Genomic DNA, 21,102 nt, shown 5'->3' on the forward strand with positions numbered 1-21,102 from the left:
GGGAACTTCGGGAAGAATTTTCATGCAAATGTACCCTTTTGCTGTGTAGCGGCATAGTATAAATAAATAAAACATGGAAAAATACCGAGGTCCAGTTGTGGCTCTCCCTTTCTCTCCTTTCCATCCTTTTTGCTTTTCTTTTTTTGCGCATATGCACGGAGAACATATTGCATTACGCTTGATTGTTCTGTTTTCTTTTTATTCTTACTACTCTTCGTAAGTTGTGAGTAAATAGAAAACGGTGGACTTCAAACTCGCACACTATAGTTATAATTGGAAGTACAACATTTTCCCAAACATGTTCTACGAGTTCATTCGGCGTGTTTGCAGAAGCGTTAACCATGACGCAAACTTCATGTCGACATGTCACGAAAGCTTTTATTTCAATTCCGACAGTCCATGCGACATAAACTCGATTACTTAAAACTTGGTGTTAAAATAATTCCATTTCTAGGATCATCTAAGATCACTGTAGCTCATCAAGCACAACTGTTTGCAAATTGTACGCGATAATAATGAACCCCTCGCTATTTGCCAGGGAATTCAATACGATCATCATCAAACTGTCTGAGTACAGCCGTAGCGAGTAATCTAGATTCACGGTTGCATCTATATATCCAGAAATCACGACGGTGTCGCTCGTCTCGAAGACAAGCTAGTTTATCCTCCACCCTCGTTTCCCCGCCCCTTCGTAGACAGATATTCCTGGACGCATAATCCTCCTTCGAGCCCCGGCGATTCGAGACACGTTCGCGGATCAGCGTCAGCGATATCATCGCGGATTAAGACGGGGAGCTGCGACGTGAGGCGGGAATTCGAAGAAACTACCGAAAAACCGGAGAGATAGGGAGAAAACAGAAGCGGCAGATGAGAGGAAACGAGATAGCAGCTGGTGAAACTATAGCTCGACAGGGAAAGAGGAAAAGAAAGAGAGAGAAAGAGACATGACCTCATAGTATCTCGCTTAGAACTCGCTCAGACTTCACCGGGGATAGACGGGGTAAGCAAACGGGGTAGTAGCCGGCTTGAGCACGTTTGCACGAGGCTCGCGAGTTTTATCTGTCGGGTCGACCTGCCCACCTTACTTCTTAATTACCGAGCCAGCTCGTACATTCGTTTCACAGCTCGGAATTTGGTCGGAGCGCTTCTCTCTCTTCTCTTCTGCCACTCCCCGTTAACCTTTCTCGCCGCCAAGAAGCTCCCCTGATATCATAATTTAATTTCAAATAATAAGGTTGATCCCCTTCTCTTTATTTTCCTATTTTTACAGTATCAGTTAAGTGGATCACTTTTTTTCAACAAGTCTATGAGAAAAATTAGTTCGCTGTATCATCTCCCAATCATTATGTTATCCTCATTTGTCTAACAACATCCGTTTTGTTCCGTGCGTTTCATTCCCTATTTTATCATTTTCTTCTCTCAATCCATCCTCGCTTTTTCGTTTCATTTTCGCGTTTCGACTGAATGTTCCGAAGCAAATTGTCTTCTACTTGTTCTACTTCTTTTTTCTCTCTAGCATCTCGTATTTCTCATGGCTACTCGCCATCCCGAGGCATGCGGATAAAGACATCTAGAGGGTGGTTACGGCTATTTCACGCGCGTGAAACCGTCTCACTTCCGGCGTGCCACGCCTTCGCTGTCACGTTCGTGCGAAAGCAGTGGCGTAAATTATCGCGCATCCATGCTGATCTGGTTTCGCGATCGGTGTATAATATATCAGTGGTTACTCGAGGGGAAAATGCGTTACCGATCACCTGTATAACCGATCACTGCGGTCGATTGCCGTGCTAAGAAACAGAGATGGATCGGCATGTACTTATACATATATTATGCGAATAATAACTATTATGCTTCTGACAGATCTTATGACATTAAGGGTCACATGGCACACGAAAAAATTTAAGCACACTGAAAAAAAAGTCTATGGTAATAGCTACTAAATGTTGGATAAAATAATACCAATGTTCGGCAAAAACAATTTTATTATCAATAGGATATATAAGAGTCAAGTTGAACAATTAATGTATTATATATAATATAAACCGTTTAAAATATGTTCATTTTAATTACTGTAAGATATAATTTGGGGAGTAATATTGCATTACGTTACATTACATTACAATACATGTTTTGGTACATGATTGTGCCTTCTTCAGATATACAAAAAACGCAGTATAAAAGTCAATCGAGTTTTACTCGCCAATAAAATCCAAGAAAATAATTTTACTTTTCAAAATATTAATAAATATTACCAAGTATACACTGTAAAATTACTTAACTTTTTTGCATGTTTCAGAAAGTCCATTATACGTCTTTAAGTTAAATAAAATTAACATTTTATTTTTCACAATAATAATATAATTAATTGTTTGATAATATTTACTAAATATTTAGAAAAGTAAAATCTCAAATTATATTAATGGAACATTTGATTGGTATTATTTTACTTAATGTTTGGTAGCTATTGTTAAAAACTTTTTTCAGTGCTGTAAAGTGTAAGCAGTAAGAAAATCAATATATATATTAGACTTGCTACTGCTTACATTATGGCTTTACGTTATGGTCTTTACTATGATTGACCAATTCGCTTACGACGTTTTACGACTTAAGCTTTTTATGTCACGGCCCTTATATACGCTATTAAAAAGTGCTTCGAGGATTCAGAATTGACGTGTTAGATTAAATACGAAAGCACAAGAAAAGTAAATATGCGATATAGAGAGACATGAAAGATTGATACAATTGATTAGCTTGTAATAACGTTTTTGTGAAAAATAAATTGTACGTTGGAAAATACATGCTTTAAAAATTGACTTATTTATTAAATATATTACGTCTAATATTTATGAAATATATAAATTGCATCTCTGCATTCGGAATTTAATGGCGCTTGACTAGCACGAAGATGCTACATCAACAAAAGATTATTAATATCACTTTATTAAAATGTGAATATATATATATAATATATGCGGCACTTGATATCACCGAAATTGGAATAAGAGGACTCTTGCAAAATTGGAAATTGCATTTAGCGTAATCGCATAACCAGTCTCTCGATTTCTAACTAACATGAAAATCGGTCTGCATTATCGGTGTAATTTATATGCGGAATGCTCAAATAATTTGGTATAACACGCGACCCTGCCGGAGAGAGCAAATTCCACTCGAAACCAGAAATTCAGAGCGACTGTCGAGAACGAATGCGAGCCGGGTAGGTCATTGCGCGTCGCTCGGCGCTTTTAATCCGTGCGTCGGATTCTATTCTCCATTTACGGAAATAACAATCGATTTCAATGTTCTGATTTCAATTTCTACTAAATTTTCTTTTTCTCTTTCTCAGGTCGATCGATGAGCCGCGCACACGTCACAAGGATAAAGAGAAGCTGGAAATTTCTTTTATAAAACATCGTAATTTCATTTTAAAATACGACAGCGCGATTCGACTGTTTGATGTTTGGTATCTCGGGACCAATGCGTGAAAGTGTCTGGGGTCGACGATGACACATTCGCGAAAAGTCGTAATGCAAATGGCCCATTCGCACGGGACACAACGAATGAGGATTATTTCAGTGTTATATTAACGTACGTCGAAAATGAATCGCGATACGCAGCGCGCGAGCATAGGTACATATAAGTGTCAAATGTCACGAGGAAGAGGAACCTTATATTGTATCATTTTCGTTGCCGCGACGGTGAATTAATGCAGCGAGCTCCCACGTGATTCGAAACTGGCTCGTATTGCGAAATTCAAGAGATTCTCCAACAGGATATTGCGACGATTACCTGTTTATAATAGCTAGAAGTATGTACAGCAGAATGGGCGATTAATAAATCTCTGATTTCTTGTGGACTCTGCTGCATCTGAAACTTTTTTCCTATATCTATATTTCTGAAACTCAGTGTACGTGGACTTGAAGATTTATTATGTAAAAAGACAGCTTTGTATAAATTTTAATGTATCCTATATAGTGGATTTTGCATACGTGCTAAAGAGATGAATTGCTAAAGAGATTTAATTGGAATTTTACATTCCAATTAAAATCATTAACTAATCACTAATTAATAACATACTATATATTATTGTTTTCCTATTTATTAGTATTTGAAAACATTGGATATGAATTTAATTTTATAAAAAAAGTAAGCAATAACTAAATAAATATTAAACGAAACATGCACGTGAAGTTGTTTATTACAACAATTCTAAGGAATAAAGATTTCAATTAATATAAAATCTTTTTTATTGTAGATTTTCAATTGCACATTTAAAGGTTCATAAAGAAGAGTCGTTAAAAAAGAAAAAAAACTAAACAATAGATATAGAAAATAATATTTTGCAACAATTCACATTAATTTTTTCACCGCTGGGATATAAAAATAAGGGTGACTATTCTCGAGTTGAAGACAAAGTTTCACATTTCGAAACGACTGACACTAGCCATTAAGACATTTAAATATCCTAAAGGAGAGTTTTTGCCCTTCACACATTTCCCGTGTTTTCAGTCTCTGATTGCGACGGTGATGGTTTACAAGATAGCGTCGCGTCTCTCGACGTAGGGGTTGCAGCGATCGTTGTTGGAACGTTTCCATTGTCGACGCCCGGCGCGTTTCCGGCAACATGGGCGCGCTAGGCACGTAGGAAATTACGTTGCGCGTTAGAACGCGGTTTCGAATTGTAGAAAACGGTCGGCATGATCGGCGGGAAAGCGAGGACGGCGAGAGACGCAGCATGCCTAGAGAGTTATCTCGCCGGAGTGTCACGTCGAACTCTCAACGACATTCACAAGGGGAATAAGCGACACCGATTGCCGGGATGAAATTGCGCACGATACGATGCAATCGTGTATATACACATGTATGTAACGAGACGTAAATGAATATTCGAGAAAGAAAAGGAGAAGAAGAAGAATGAAGGAGAGGGAGAGAAGAGAACGAAAAGGAGGCAAGGACTTTCGGAGCGATGAGTTTGGACGAGACCCTTAAACAACCCTCGTAAAGCTCGGATGGTCTTCCGCATCGGTCATAAAGCTTATAAAGCTGTGATGGATGTAGAGTAAGCCGCTTGAAAACTCGGACGAGGTGAAAAAGAGGGATGAAGCAACCATACGTAAGGAGACCAATGCGCGAAAAGATTTGCGCCATGGTAATTCAAGTTGGTTTACTCGCAGCTTTTTCGCTGGAGTAAACGAGAAACGGAAATACTTATATTACGTTGCAAAAAAAGTTGCACTACTGCGTGGCAAATGTTAGAAGAAAGTTGAAAAGACACATTTCGACACATCCAGAAAATGATGTCATTGCAAATGATATGACTGAGATTTGTTCGGGATAGTCATCGTTTGAAGATATCTAATTTGCAAAAGCACCAATAAATCTATTTCGTAATAAAGAGTAACGAATGATCTTAACAAATCACTAATTTATTCTGAAATAACTTTAAATGGTATCGTAGATACAGTGTATTTTAAATTAATGTATCTTTGCTTGATGTAATTGACTTTTTTCATTTTAAAGATCGAAATCTGAAGAATAAGATTATGTGACTAAATATGTAGATTGTAAAAATACATTTGTAAACAATATAACTTTTTATAATGTAGTTGATGAACAAAATACCTAGATCAATTGGATTGGTGAGAGAAAGAAAACAATTAAAAATGAATATCTAAAAAGATATTCATTCAAAGATGAGGTCTTTATCCAAGATCTCAGACATGCAAAATTCTAAAATAAAATCAATTTTAATCTCAGCAGAAAATTTCTGTAAAAGCTCTATTAATTTGTACAAAAAATAATATTTCATACGCTTTTTAAAGATTCCTCAAATTAACATCTTTAAGAAGAGTTAGACTTACTTCGTTCAAGTTAAAGTTAAAAATGTTAGTGAAACCAATCTTTTATATCTTAATATGTCACTGGGAATAACGAAGATATAAACATGCGTGATGTAACTCGACATGACGCATCCAGTGCACGATTTTTATGACGACGTGTCGACCACGACCAGTGGACGTTATAGCCCCTTTTCAAGGTACGAGCGAACATAAAATTCGCAGAAGCTTGTTCGGTTGTTACGAGCATGGGGAATGAAACGCGGCATAAAATCCGTGGCCTTTCTGAAACGTCACATAAATTTCGACTAAATATCGGCGTGTAAAACGACGAGTGTTTAAACGCATTGTGCAAATACACAGAAATTCTCGTATTTATTTGGGGGACGAAAATGATGTAATTTATACTTCGCGCCAAGCGTCATTTTTGCTACGAATTAAGTATTAATCTATGCAGAAGTTCTCCACAGTCACGGTCGGTTCGTTTATAATTTGTGCACTCGCCATAAATTGTTAATAGCATTATATGTGACGATATCGCGCCATCGCGGCTGTGTGCGATTTGTTACTGAAAAAGCCGGAGTCCGTTTACAGTTGACATTACATGATGCGACCTGCTACTGATTATATGCCGTAGTCTACACACCAAATTTAATAATATTTGATTGCGTTGATCGAATGTTTTAATCAGTTTTAACATAATACTCAAACGCGTGAATTAAACGCGTTTTGCCGGCGTTCATTATTGCTTCGCCGCAGTTTTCCTATTAACTGAAAATATTTAGATAATATCGAGAAAACGTGAAGATAATAACTAGGATATCATTATTTATGGAGCAGACATAAAAGGGAAACCTGAAATTAGATAGGAATATTATTAAATTTATAATATCAAATTATACTCAATTTGATGAGGTATTTTTAATTAATTCATTTTTGTAAGTCACTTACTGCTCCTACTCAATGTGTTGTTAATTTAAAATTATATAAACAAAGTGAAACGATTTAACTCAAGAAATTGTATTAAATTTTGACTCAAATTTAATTTATTATTTACTAAAGTGCAAATATTAATATAGACGTTGTTTACGTTAAAACTACAGAAATAAATTAATTTTCCTTTTTGACACAAGAAAGTTAAAAATAACAAAATATTATTTAACTCAAGAGTTACCGTTGCTTCTTTAATATTTACACACAGAAAAATATATATGCAAGTAATAATTACTTGTTTCAAAAATTCATATATTCGCAAATTTATTATAAGTTCATCAATTTATTCAAAATGTATTCTGAATCTTATAGTTTAATAATTCAATTAAGATTATTAAATTAAAACAAATTTATTATATAAAGTTACTTGTTTAATCGATTTTAGAATATTCTTCAAAAATAAATAAATTCCTGTTTCCTTTACAGAATAATAAGTTTTTCTAAAATTTGTGAAAAGTATATCTTAAGATTATTATCGAGAAAATATTTTTTGATAAAGATAGTCACTTAAAAGGAAGAAAGAGAATTGAGTAATTCCTTTTCTTAACAATAGAATGACATTTTTCTGTATATAAGATGAACAGATGAAGATGAAAGCCTTTATTCCTCTTGCATACTAAAATCATCCCAATCCCAAGTATTGTTTGCTCACGTAAGGATCGCCTTCGGTATCAACGTGAGATGAGAATCGGACAGGCACATTTATGCGACAAATGCGCGGTGAAGATACGGGACTGAAGTATAGATCGCCGTGTGCGAACATTCGGTTCATGATAAACTGGAAATGGAAGCGAGATTTATGTCGCACGTCGCACAGGACAAGGGATAGTGTGCGTTGGAAATCGGAAGCACTTCGCGCAACCATACGCGAGATGACACAAGGCCACGAGTCGTGTAAACGACCGAGAGCGTCGTGGTATTCGAGGATATCTGGTACGCAAGTGTCAATAAATTTATATGCCTCACTGGAAGACATGCGTGAATCGAGTATGCATGTGCATCAGGGTACTGCTTGCGGTGCTTGATGGATATCAGCGGAGTAACAACGAATGGCATTAAACAGACGAGACGTTCTTCATATGTATTCTGAATAAAATTCGAATGGAAAGGATAAAATGCACTTTCATGATAGAGAGATTGAAAAGGACGTATTTCTGTGCGTTCGCATTTTGAGCCACAAAAAAAAAAGAAAACATTTAATTCGTTTTTATTAATACTCGGAGAGCAATAGAATGAGGGCCATGCGGATTATCCTTTATATTGTAAAACGTCGTGAATGCGGGCGCGCGTGCAAAAGCCAGCGGATTGACGCCGATACATGGAATGAAAATGCGAGCGGCAAATAAACAACGAATATTCGGAATCGATATATGTGTACACAAATCGTGCGTTTCCACTTCGGCTTCCGCACTGAAAAAGCTGCGAAATATTTGTAAATCCTGTAAATACGGAGATTGACGATTTATGATACAGAGACTTAGGAAAAGAACGGTTCAAGAAAGTAAAAATTCCGCCGGATAGAAAGGAATCTTCGATTTAATGTGAAAGTATAACATAATTTTTTCGTTGAAGAATAATTTTCTGCATTTGGAATTATGACACTTAAAATATGAAATGACCACAAAAATTTTTGGTGAGACGGATGGAGTCAAATTAAAACCTGTACTACTGAAAATGATTATTTCAGTCGAATTTAAAAATCATATTTTTATAAGAACTTTTTGAATAAAATAATTCTCCCAATATAGCTTAAAATGTTTAGTTGATATTATAAAACATGTTTTTGATATTGCTCATTCCCCTAAGAGATGAAAAGATTCATCCGACTGTACTTGAGCGTACAAATTGCCAAACTTTTTCGATTTTCGCATCAACGATTTTTGATTAATGCACGATCCAACATGTTATGTATCTCGTATACCTATATGGTTTCGTGTTACGTAAAGTTCAAATATTCGCATGATTGAATTTGATAACACGTTTGCAAATTATCGAATCTCGGATTCACGAATGAGTCGAAAATGCGTAAAGCATCGATTCGCGCATTTTGGTGATTTGAAAGGTAATAATTTACGCTAGCACTATACGTTCATTACCATAATGGAAACAGGACCAAACATTTAGAGCACGCAGGTGATACTAGAATATCGTTGAATCGTGGTATTAGCTTACCACTGATGATAGACGATACGAAATTTATGAGTATAAAATTGCACACCGTACAGTTACTGTTTGGGCAGAGGTCGATTTGTTTGCGTTTATTATCATTTGATATGTATTAATTACCATTATGATGGATCGGCCCGATAATTACCGGTGGGAAAATTGCATTGAACTATAATTAAACTATTGTTCATTGTGAACACGCTCTACATTAACAAAAGTAGGTTAGCAGAATTTAGCACAGCATCTCCTAATAAAATCTGTTATTGCTATCTATTATTGCTTTTTTTGTCAACATAAAATCGTTTATTCTCTTAGAATATCTGTTCAGCAGAAATATTTTTTGACAAGTTACTCCATTCTAGAGTAAAGAATTAAGTATTGTTTCGCTAACGAGCCTTCTCTTCATAATGCTTATTACTATCCAAGTAACTTTAATGTTCGCGTAGTAGAGGTTTCTATGAAAGGCAATATGCAAAATATGTCGTTTCATTGCATGTCGTTTCAATTGCCGCACGCAATTATCCACGTGCGAATATGTGAAACACATTGTGTATTCGAAGAGGAGTGTCGCGCGTTGCGGAGCTTTATGAAACTTTGAAGTGATGCTTTCGTGGTGGCACGTCATCGTTTTACAATGACGGAAAATGGGGCTCGTCGAAGTCGACGTATTAAAGTTTGTTGGAAGGTATGCGCACTGTGAGAGAGAGAGAGAGAGAGAGAGAGAGAGAGAGAGAGAGAGAGAGAATTTTGCATCCGCAGGTCATTTGATCCCGACCGAGGAACACAAGCGCCGTGCCAAAGAAGGAAAGTGCCTACTTCTCGGTAGAAGTACTTCCCCTTATCGTACGAAACTTTCGCGAGACCAGTTGCAGTCGGTCTCGTAATCACGCTAATACCTCCTACCGAAAGCTGCGATCTCGCTCGAGGCCGCAATTCCCTTTTCGCCCTGACCGGGATTCACTGAGCGTCATTAGGGTAGTTTCGACCTGTAATCCATGAGATATTTTTCGAGCTGCGTGTAACCGCGGAGTGTGTGCGTGTGTGTGTGTGTGTGTGTGTGTGTGTGTGTCGGGTGTGTGTGTGTGTGTGTGCATAGTACATATACGTGTATATCCACAAAGTAACTAATAGTCACTGCCAGAGATGCTACAGGAATTAGAGATCGAATGGTGAATTCGCTACGCGAACTACTTTGCGAATTGCTTGCTGTAATTGAACCTGAACGTCAGCGAAATCGCTATAATACTTATCCAATCCAAACTTTAGTTTTTCTCTTCCTATGTTCAAGATTAGGTAATATGAAAATATTACCTAGTTTTATCAATAACTTAAATTCACAGATCGCTTTTTGTTGGATATTAAAATAAAATGGTTTAATCGATAAATAAAGTTATAGGTTTTTAAATTGAAAGCTGATAATTAAAAGTGGCTGTAATTAAAAGTAAATTAATTTGACTTTATCAAATTGTGTGAGCTCATCTAATATAAATATCTTCTATGTTTCTTTCTCTGGTTCTTATTCTCGAAGACAAAACTCTCGAAAGGAATTTATATCGCGACTGACATTGCGCGAGCGTTTCCACCAACGTTAAAAATTCAGTAGTGAAAAATCGAATTCCCGGAGAAAGACTGCTGACCGCGTCAGATTCAGGACGTCCATTGGTCAGGCCTAAGCGAGAATTATTAATAACGCTAACGCGATCAATCTCCAAGCAGCTTTTGTCCGAGCTGCTCACGCAATCTTCGATGTGTCCCGAGCCTCCCGCTGTGATGCGTTTTGAATGGAAGCTGACGGGACAGGCATAAGCGCAAGTGAATGCTCGGTATATCAGACTAAAACACCAAGTCACCGGTTTTATCGGCGTTTTCAGTCAATTTCAAGCCATATCTACGAAAGCGTTTCACGCGCCAGCAAGTAAAAAATTGCCTCCGGTGTCACGTAGACGAGACGAAAAGCTGACGTGCGGAATCGAGTTTGAATTAACGAGATACGTAAAAGTTGGACTAAATGATATTCAAATATGACGTAAAAGGATATTTTTTAAAACTCGCCAAGTTCCTTTCCTATATGCCATTGTATAACAATTTATACACCCGTTTTGCACCGATCCTGTTTCTAATGCACAACATATAACGAACGATAATTTGCATAAATGTTACGCTCACTTTGTAGACTCTATTAAGTTTGTATTGCGATACTAATTGTGAAAATGAACAATTCGAGGTATACGTGCGCTGGTCAGTCAGCGAAATCATCGTAAACAATGTGCCAACAACAAATACCCAATTGATCGATCGACTGATTGATTAATTTTCGCGCCGATAGTAACTCCAAAGAATGTGTGAGTCTGTTAAAAAATTTTTTTTTTAATTACTGCTGGCTATCTCGCGCTTTCGGACAATTATCGGATTTTATCCTAATGCGTCTATATATGGCGCACCAAACGTGCATGCTCATCGACGCGCGCCGGGCTTTAGTCGCTGCCAAGCGGAATTATTAATAGCACTAACGCGATCAATCTCGCGTGCGGTTATCCAAACCACCCATCCGATCTTCGATACCTCATATCCCCCGGTCCGTGCTGCTGATGTGTTTCCGATGCCAATGAAAGGTGACACAGCCTCCCAGTGCGCGCGTGTGAATGCCCCGAGTGTGCGCGTTCATTCTGAATACGCGATAATACAGAGAGCGCCAAGCGGGACAGATACGATTCCGCATTAAAGCGAATTTATCCTATTCGTGCACGATTTTGCCTTGCCCATTGCGCCGCCTCACCGGCATGACGTATGAAAATTGCGCCTGAATACATGCCGGTGTAATCTCGATGTTTGGATACAAACGGCTATTTAAATAATCATTATGTATACAGCGCTGCATTTCATCGGCGCGTTTCATTAAAATCGCACGTCGGAGCGTCGCGTAAAGTCGGTTAATATTCAGTTCATTAAATATAATCGCATTCGGACGATTATACACAAACATAGAAGTAGAGCGAAGTTATTACATTTGGCGACGTAAATGCCCGACTAGAAATTTATTCAAGAATTTTAGCAAGTCAGGTTGACCTTATTTCGTTATTAGATCCTGATAAGATAAGTTCATTGGGACCTGATTAGTCATGTAACGCAGCACAGTAGTCGGATCCTCATCTGGATAGCTTCATCAGGTTCTGATGAGGACCTGACAAAATCCTTATCAGGATTTGATAAAGTTCTTATCAGATCCTCATCAGGATCTGATAATGAAGTAAAATCAATATAATTAAGACCTGCTAAAATCATTGGATAAATTTCTAAGTCGGGAATTGTTGAAATGCTATTTAATTTAGCATTTCATTCCAAAAGAAGCAAAACACATATATTTCAGAAGTACAGAAGACGTGGCATACTCTGAAGGAACTTTATAATCTCTAGGAGATTATCCAAATCGACTTGCATAGGCCTTTTTATAGAACTTGTGGATATTTTCTTTTTACGAGTAACCCATCTCGTGGCGTGGCTATGTACTAAAAACAAGGTCAACCATACTCAAATCTAACGAGAATCTTCTTAAGCATATCTTATTCAAGATTATCTTAAGTCAACCAAACTAAGTCTTTATAACATACAACCTTACAAAGGTGAACCATACTCAAACCTGATGAGAACCTTGTTAAGTGTATTTAGAATTACCTTACATCAATCAAATCAGTCCTGATAACATATAAGGTTAACCTGACACAAATTCTAGTCGGATGGTCTTTCGTCTGAGATTAAAAAAATACTAATTGCGATGGGAGAGAAATGCTGAAGTTTCAAAAGACATTGTTACTGATGTATTTTGATGAATTAAAATTAGGGTCACGGAGGACCATAAATATAATATAACGTGATTGACATAAATCAATTATTGTCATTATATCTGACATAAGCACATCCGTGACACTTATCTCTTTGCTTATACAGAATATTGAATTAAATATACCCTTTTGACAAATAAAGGGTATATTTGATATGAATCATAAGTATGTTTTCAAATTTCACGAACATGGATAAAAAAGAAGAACAAATATTTTCATTAGATCGCAAATGCTTCGTTATTGAGATAATGGACAGAAATGGATTTGAAATAATGATAGTATCAGATCAGATTCTTTTTTTTATGTGGCAAATGATGAAAGACACTTTGAGAGCTTCTCTTGTAAAAAAATATCTATTTGTCTTATTTGCTTTAACAAATCAGTTAATATTACTGTATTTAATATTACTGTATTTATGTCCATTATTTTGACAATGAAGCATTTACGACCTAATTCACAGGAACATTTTCAAATTCCTTTTTATTCGGGAACAAAATTTTAATCTTTAATACACACCTTTGGGTCCTCATTCATGTTCTGCGCATTTCTTTCCTTTGATTTACATACAACAATATTATGTACAACAATTGTAGATTAGGTGTGGGAAAAAGTTCATGGCGTTTTTCCCCGTTAGGTGTAACGGGAAAAACGCCACGAACTTTTTCCCACATCTAATATAATAATTTATTATATAAATATACAACTTTACAAATATTTTACAAACACTAAAGATTTCAAAATATACGTAAAAATCGCTTAATAATTTTCATTTATTTATAAAAGTGACGAAAATTAATTCACGACACGACCTACCGTATGTAAAAATGACAAAAACTAAGGTGTGTACTAAGGATTAAAACTTTACTTATGACTCACTTTGCATGTTATAAAGGTCTTCACACTAACACGAAGGCACGCACAAAATATGATTGCCAATAGGAGTATAATCGAACCTTTATCACAACATTGCATCCTCAATATTTGCGGTGGATAGTTCGGAATAGTGCATCGGAACATGCAAGTTGTTACGCCGTATACGCAACCTGCACCCGACGGGGCAATTTAGTACGTGCCGGGAAATGTTTATTAATTAATGAGCAGCATATTTTCCGTTCAACTATGCGACACGTTCGCTATACTATCCCACGAGTCCCGATGTGGACTACGTGCGCTCCAGTACATTACTTCGCTCCTCGACTAACGAGCGCGTGCCTATCAGCCATCAGCCATTTCTGAGAGCTCCTTCGCCTGCATATGCCCAACATACGTACGTCGTTACATTCCCTATTGCTACCCTCGATGTATTATTTCCGATACCTGCTATCGATAATTGGAATCGCGGAATTACATTTCTTATATGACTCCCTGGAAAGTCAAACTGATCAGCTCCACTTTTTTTGTCCTAAATTTTTTAACAGTACTAGAACTCATGATTACTTTTAGAGCGAATCCCACTCTAAAGAATGAAATCTTATTCTTAAAGTTTAAAAATTGAACTATTTTTTTTTTAAGACTGGCTCAATTTTCATTCTTTAGAGTAAGATTCCATTTCAATGAATTTAGAGAGTAGTATAGGTATTAAATTTTTCAATGATGGAGTCATTTCTTTATTTGATGGAGTTGATTTAATTTGAGAGGCTCGCATATATATGCTCACATGACTGAGCAGCTTCAAGTCGGTCCGACGTTTTTCCCTATTAGCAACACGTGCCTCTAATCCAGCGTTCTGACTTAACAGTTATTTGCTTACTCCTCGGTTATATTTCCCGGAGGATTATAAAGTCCGAATTCAATCCCGCCGCGTATATGCCGGAAAGTCATGTGGTAAATTACATCGTTCGTTGATATCTCTAGTGGGATTTACAGTATTACCATGCAGCATTACGTCTCGTACTTAAAGCATATTCTCAACTCAACTTGTAGGATACCACGTTAACTTTTCAGTTGTGCATTCAACTACTTGTCTATTATTTCAAGGAAAAAGTTTTCTTCCTATTATTTTCACGGAACATTCTGCTCCTAATTATTATCGTAAAATCATGCCGTATCAATAAAACCACATAGATAAATAAACCATACGCTCGTAAAGGGTATGTGATTGGTTGCATATAAATGGAACGCAAATGGAATTTCATATCGTACGAAATGCATTTCGCTTGTATTCACTACAAAGTTATAAAGCGATCTGCTCCTTTGTGCTTTTAATGAACGATACGCGTCATCGACATAGAATGATACCGAAACTACAGAGCTACTTTGATACGGGATAGAGTACCATCTACTCTCAAGCTCCAGTAATATAATCAAAGCAAAGTACAGAATATAATGATTTCCATTGTCCATGCAGCATTGTACACGAATCGCGAGCTTTCTATTAATCAATTTTATACAAGAATATACACCTTGTAATGTATGTACCGCTACGTACATTTGTTTAATTATATTATTGGAATGTCGGAGAATTAAGAGCTTCGAATGTACGAGATCGCAGTGACACGATTCGACAAAATGGAGAATCACGAAAAATATTACATACAATACATGCCTATGTGTCGCTGCATACGAATATCCCTAAATGTCAAACGGTCGTCGTTTATATTTAATGATAATTACAGTTCGCGTTCACTATATACCGACGGCTTGCCAAACAACACTTGTTATTAAATCTCGGCGGCAATTAATTTATGCGCTCACTGTCAACTGCCGTAGATCCGTCCAACCGTCCATTCATTACTCCGTCATACGTTCACCATTCATTTCCGGCGAACTTCGAAACTGGTTGGCACAGCAGGCCGGAGTCATCATTTATTTGCGCGTTTCACCCGAAAATCGCATGGTCCAAAACAATCATTCGCCCAATATATTCTTCATCCCCGAAAACGCAATAATTATTATGTGCGTATTGCGGCCGGTTACGTTCGATCACTATGAATAACGAAAAGGCCGCGACCATCATGCCCATCTACTTTCCCCATGGGAGAATAACGCGATGCAGCTTGTTACAGTGATATTATTAATTTATTGCGAGACTCTGCCCATATCTACACCAGTACCGGACGCATAGTCGTCGACGATGCTTCATGCGAGCTTCTATTTGCCTTGCGTGCCTGCGCCACAGACATTCCTTTGACACGAATTGATCGCAAAGAAGGCAATACACACGGTCACACGTTTTACGATCTGATCCCACTGACGCAAATTTGCAATCACATTTCAGAATCGGAAGAACCATTATACACGTAATAAATACAGACTACGTATTCCTTAGCATCTGTTAAATATCAAAGGAATAATTCAATCATTTAAATTAAATAAAATTTTATTGTTTTTAATCTCTATGTCAAAATGAGAATTAATTTATTTCTGTGACTACTTTCAAAGTAAACAACTTCTATATTAACATATGTACTCTCTCAGTACATGATAAATTAATTTTGAGTGAAATTTAACATATTTTCTTGAATTGAATTATTCAACTCTATTGTTTTAGTTAATTTAACGGTATTGAGTGGCAATCTATAGAAATGATCAAAAGTGACTCAAATTGGGTATAATTTGACATTATGAATTTAACAATGTTAAAATAATTGAGCACATCAGTCTCTCTTTACAACTCGATGCTTTAAAAAGAGTGCGAGAGAGAGAGAGAGAGAGAGAGAGAGAGAGAAATCGGTATGATTCAATCTACTTCTTTCCGAACCGATAATGACTAGTGACAGCTTCATAGAAATACGCAGTCTATTCTTATTACGTCTATGGAAGGAACGGCGAAAGTATAGTCGAGATATACACGACTCAGTCTAAACATTCAATCGATTCGAACGGGAATCGTTCTGTTTGCTCACTTGTAACGTGCAACGATTGAACCTGTTCTGTGATATTGCTTTATTGTTATTTATGAAACAATAGCACTATGATGGCATTAAATAATAATTGCGTTCTAGTAAACAAGTTCTAATTACCGGCTATAATCAATGATTGTAATTGTAGCTAGCGTATGGTTGTATTATGAATTTATTACAGTAGTACTTGTCAACGCGTTGTGTTTGACGTATTGTTGGCGATTTGTTGTGCATCACGCGAGCATACATATTTGTTACGTATATTGTGCGAAAGAATTTACTTATTTTGTATTTTAATGGCACAAAAGAAGAGAGACGTTGAATTAAATTATTATCATGCATCATGCAAAAAACCGAGCGACGCGTCGTGTATAAAAAGTACACGAAAGCTAAACGATTGATAAGTCTTATCGACGAACATTGCAAGCAACTCTGAGAGAAATGCAAGCGCCACATGGCACCTTCGTGCAACGTTAACCGTGTAATAAAAAATCGATGCATTTCAATGCATCTTAACGACGGCACTCATACAGCATTGACATTATGTCATAGAGCTGCAAGTGTGTAAAGCGAGGAGAGTTATACGTGGAGGTAGAAGAGGCGGCGGCATTGCTAATTTATCGTAAGAGTCCCCGTTCCCCCCATTATTCCTCGGTGCATAATTTACGTTGCATCGTGACACGCAATCATGCACTTTACCTAGCGCGCACTCGGCGCGGCAGCCACACGATAGAAACTAAAGTGCCAAAGGGACGAAAAAACTGCACAGTTAAGCGCGAAGTAATCAAATTATTGGGCTAACAAGCTGCCGCGTTCGATCGCTTAGGCAATGCGCGAGCGCAAAAGGAATAAAATAAAAAAAAAAGAGGATAAGCTTCTTTGTGTTAAATTCGTCCGACCTTGTCGTTTCGGACAATTTATTCGGACAAAACGTGCAAGTCACATCTTTTTGTTTAATTAAACAAAGATATTCGCATTGATTACGGGGATGTTCGCCCGGCCACGTTACTTTCGCGTAATTAGAGACGAGCCAGCAAAATGCGCTTTCCTGCAAATCATCGTCGAATCAAGCTTGGCCGCTAGATTACTCATGGCGCGGATAATACGCTCTGAAGTCGAAGTTAATTAACACCTGCTAAACATCGCGCGCATTTTAAAATAATAAACGAGCGTTATTGTTGATCGATCCGATGAAAGATAGAATCGCCATAGCGATTTCGTTCCGACTATATTTTCCAATGCCGCTTATTGTCTGCGGGGCGTTTAAAATCGTGAAAGGCTGCGATTTGTGAGCGTCCGTGTATTTCCGCGGGCGTATTATGTCACTCAAATTGCGTTACATCGCGATGCGGACGTACGTATGGGCGCATTGTCGGGCATGCAAGCGTTCGAATGTTATATGAACGCCCAGAAATGGCCAGTTCCGTAAACAAGAGCTGCTACATGGCCTCATCTTTCTCTCTCGTGCGCCGCAGTACACGATCGGATCGCATGAACGTTTGAAATCTCACTCGTGTGCACGCGCTAATTTAAGCGCTTTAACGAAAGCGCAGATCGTTCGGCTTGGCGGGTCTCGTAATTCTCATAAATCCACCCTTGCGCGACTGACTTCGTTTAAATCTCGGGAAGCGAAACGAAAATTCCATTATAAAACACGCGGGCGGGAGTTTGAAGTTCGGTTTGAAGCATTTAAATCAAACGCGACGCCACGTTTTTTCGTCATCAAAGTAGACAATCGCGTAAAGAATAGGAGACAATTAAAGGAATCACGAATATTAATCCGGTGTAGTTATAGCCTGGCTGCAAAAGATAGGTTATAGGACCGTCGCATGATTAGAGACAGCTGATTGTTAATCCAGCTTCGCGTCGACAATTATTGCATGTCGGATTTGGTGCTTTGTGCTGACAGCCGGAGATAATTAACAGAAGTCCTATCAACAGTCTTGACGTTTCTCAACCGGATATTATCGAGTTGATAATTGTCTACAAAGTACTGATAGGAATTCACCGATGAATTATTCGTAATAGCCGGAGATAACTAGGATAAAAGTAATTCGCTTCTGCGAGGATAGCAGTAGGAAGCGTAATGTATGAGAATTTGCAATCTACCGTGTCTACAAACTCCAATTTTCTAAAGCACTACAGCGAGCCTTATCTTCATTCTTTATCTAAATTAATTAATATAAAAGTTTGGAATTTTTTTCGCATCGCTAAAAAGACAAACGAACCAATATATTTTTTAATTCTATAAAACTATATTAACAGTATTTTAAACATATATATGTGTACACACGCGCGCGCGCGCGCGCGCACGCACACGCACACGACACATACAAATCGCTCTTTGTAATCAACGGCGAATAATCACAAAATATGCATGAATATTAATTAATTAATCTTTCATTATGGTCGGCAATAACTCGTTAATATCCAAATTCCACGGTCTAATTGATAAATTCGAGATAAATGAACGTGTTTAAATATATTCAGCAAACAACAACTACTTCATACACGTCATCTTCCATGAGTTTGTAAATTGAAATAATTTTTTAATAACAAACGCTTAACAACCAATTTTTTTTACATGAACTAAAACTAGTAATTAAAACACGCTTAAGATAACAACGATGAAAACTTTCATGATACTATCAAGTGATCAGACTATTTTTTTTTCATAAACGATCCAAACAATGCCCGTCGCATCTCGGAGAGACGGACGCGTTTCAGAAGAATGTAATTAATAAGGCTTTAACGTGTCGTCAGCTGCACCTACAATTTTTCATGCTCGCAGTCCCGATGCCATCCCACCTATAACCGCCGTCGTAGCAGACCGAAATGATGGAAGAGGCGCCAATGTTCTTGCTCTGAAAGGGGAGAATGAGTAGCAGGCGAGGGGTGGTAATACCGAGCCGAGAATAAGACATATAAGAAAGGTGAGACAGGAAAGAGTGAGTTTGTGATAGTTTCTAAGCCATTCACACACACACACGCACACACACACACGCGCGCGCGCGCGCGCACACACACACACACACACACACATATTAAGCGTCTGGCATTGTTGAAATTCATCATTCGTCGAATAGTTTCAACCTGATGACGTATCAAAGAGCAACAAGAATTACGCGAACAATTCGTTTAGATTAAACGAGTGGTTAAATATATTTTACGATATTTAGCGATCCATTAGATATGTTTTGCAATGAAAAAACGTCTCTACTCTATATCCCAAATTTCATAATACTTTAATCTTTCTACATACACAGATCATATCAATCGCAACGATTCAACACGTACACACATTCGATATAATTATTCTCAAATACACATTTCCGATTATTCATCTTTTCACGTCAATTCATAAAATAGCGCGGTAACAATAAAGTTACTGAGGGTGCAGATGCAGCGTACGATGAATGTCGGCTATTTCGCAATAGAATTTCTCCGGCATTCTCGCCGTTCTTTCAAGTAAATATACCTCATGCTTGTTCTGAGAATAATAAATCAGGTTCAGCTAAGAACGATTACAGATCTGACAGTTTCGCCGTTCTTCCACGTTCAGGAGAAAGTTGTTCATTTTTCCATTTTTTTTAAATAGGTACATTTGACATTTACGCACATCTCCAACGTTAAACTCCGATCCCTTGTTGACAGTGGACGGTTCGTATCACCAATACGCGATGTTCGCCGTTTAGACCGGCAGGGAAAAAATATCCGGGCAGCGTAAGGGTCGGCGGGGTGCTCTTAACATCCTTTAACATGCTCCAGCATCCCTCAGCTACATGCTCCATCGCGTCTCTCGGTCGGTCGATACCGATGCCCGTCAGGCACTACCCTCCCGCCCCGTCCATCTCTTCTTCCCCTACCTTCTTCTCATACACCCTCGCACCCCCTACTCCACCATCGACCGACCACCCATTCCCTCCCGTGCTTTCTACCGCCGACTCTGCGTGTTACGTCAGTGGCAGACCGACCTCAACCCTCCCGTTTTACCCCTATCGCCAACCCTCGATCCCCTCGTTCTACCTCAGCCGTCGCGGCCACTGCCGTCGGTTCTAAATGACGTCACGGGATGCCCTACTCTTCGCTTCGCTAAATTCATATCGCAGTAGCAGGATACATACATATATGTAAATAATATATACTTATATATTTTTTATAGATAGATACATACACACTGTACAATCAGTTAATACTAATGAATATTAATAGAAAATTTTAACGCAAATTACTTAATGCTATGTACCTATTGCATAATACGTATAATAGAAATTTAGCATGCATATTGTATGTACAATAAATCCATGATTTTAAATATTTTTCAAGATTTTGATATTGCTGGTAATCTACTTTAATCTATTTATTTAATGATACACGTAATGGAGCAATGAGACGTGATATTTATTTGTAATATTCTTATGCTCTCTT

General features: G+C 37.7%; 1 protein-coding gene across 8 annotated transcripts in view; it reads right to left on the bottom strand.

Moving 5' to 3' along the window:
* Positions 1-21,102, bottom strand: part of LOC108693886 (protein turtle) — a 131,142-nt gene that overhangs the window by 109,882 nt on the left and 158 nt on the right. The gene's annotated exons all lie outside the window — the stretch shown is intronic.

Source organism: Atta colombica, unplaced genomic scaffold (genome assembly GCF_001594045.1).
Source record: "Atta colombica isolate Treedump-2 unplaced genomic scaffold, Acol1.0 scaffold110, whole genome shotgun sequence".
Taxonomy (NCBI): Eukaryota; Metazoa; Arthropoda; class Insecta; order Hymenoptera; family Formicidae; genus Atta; species Atta colombica.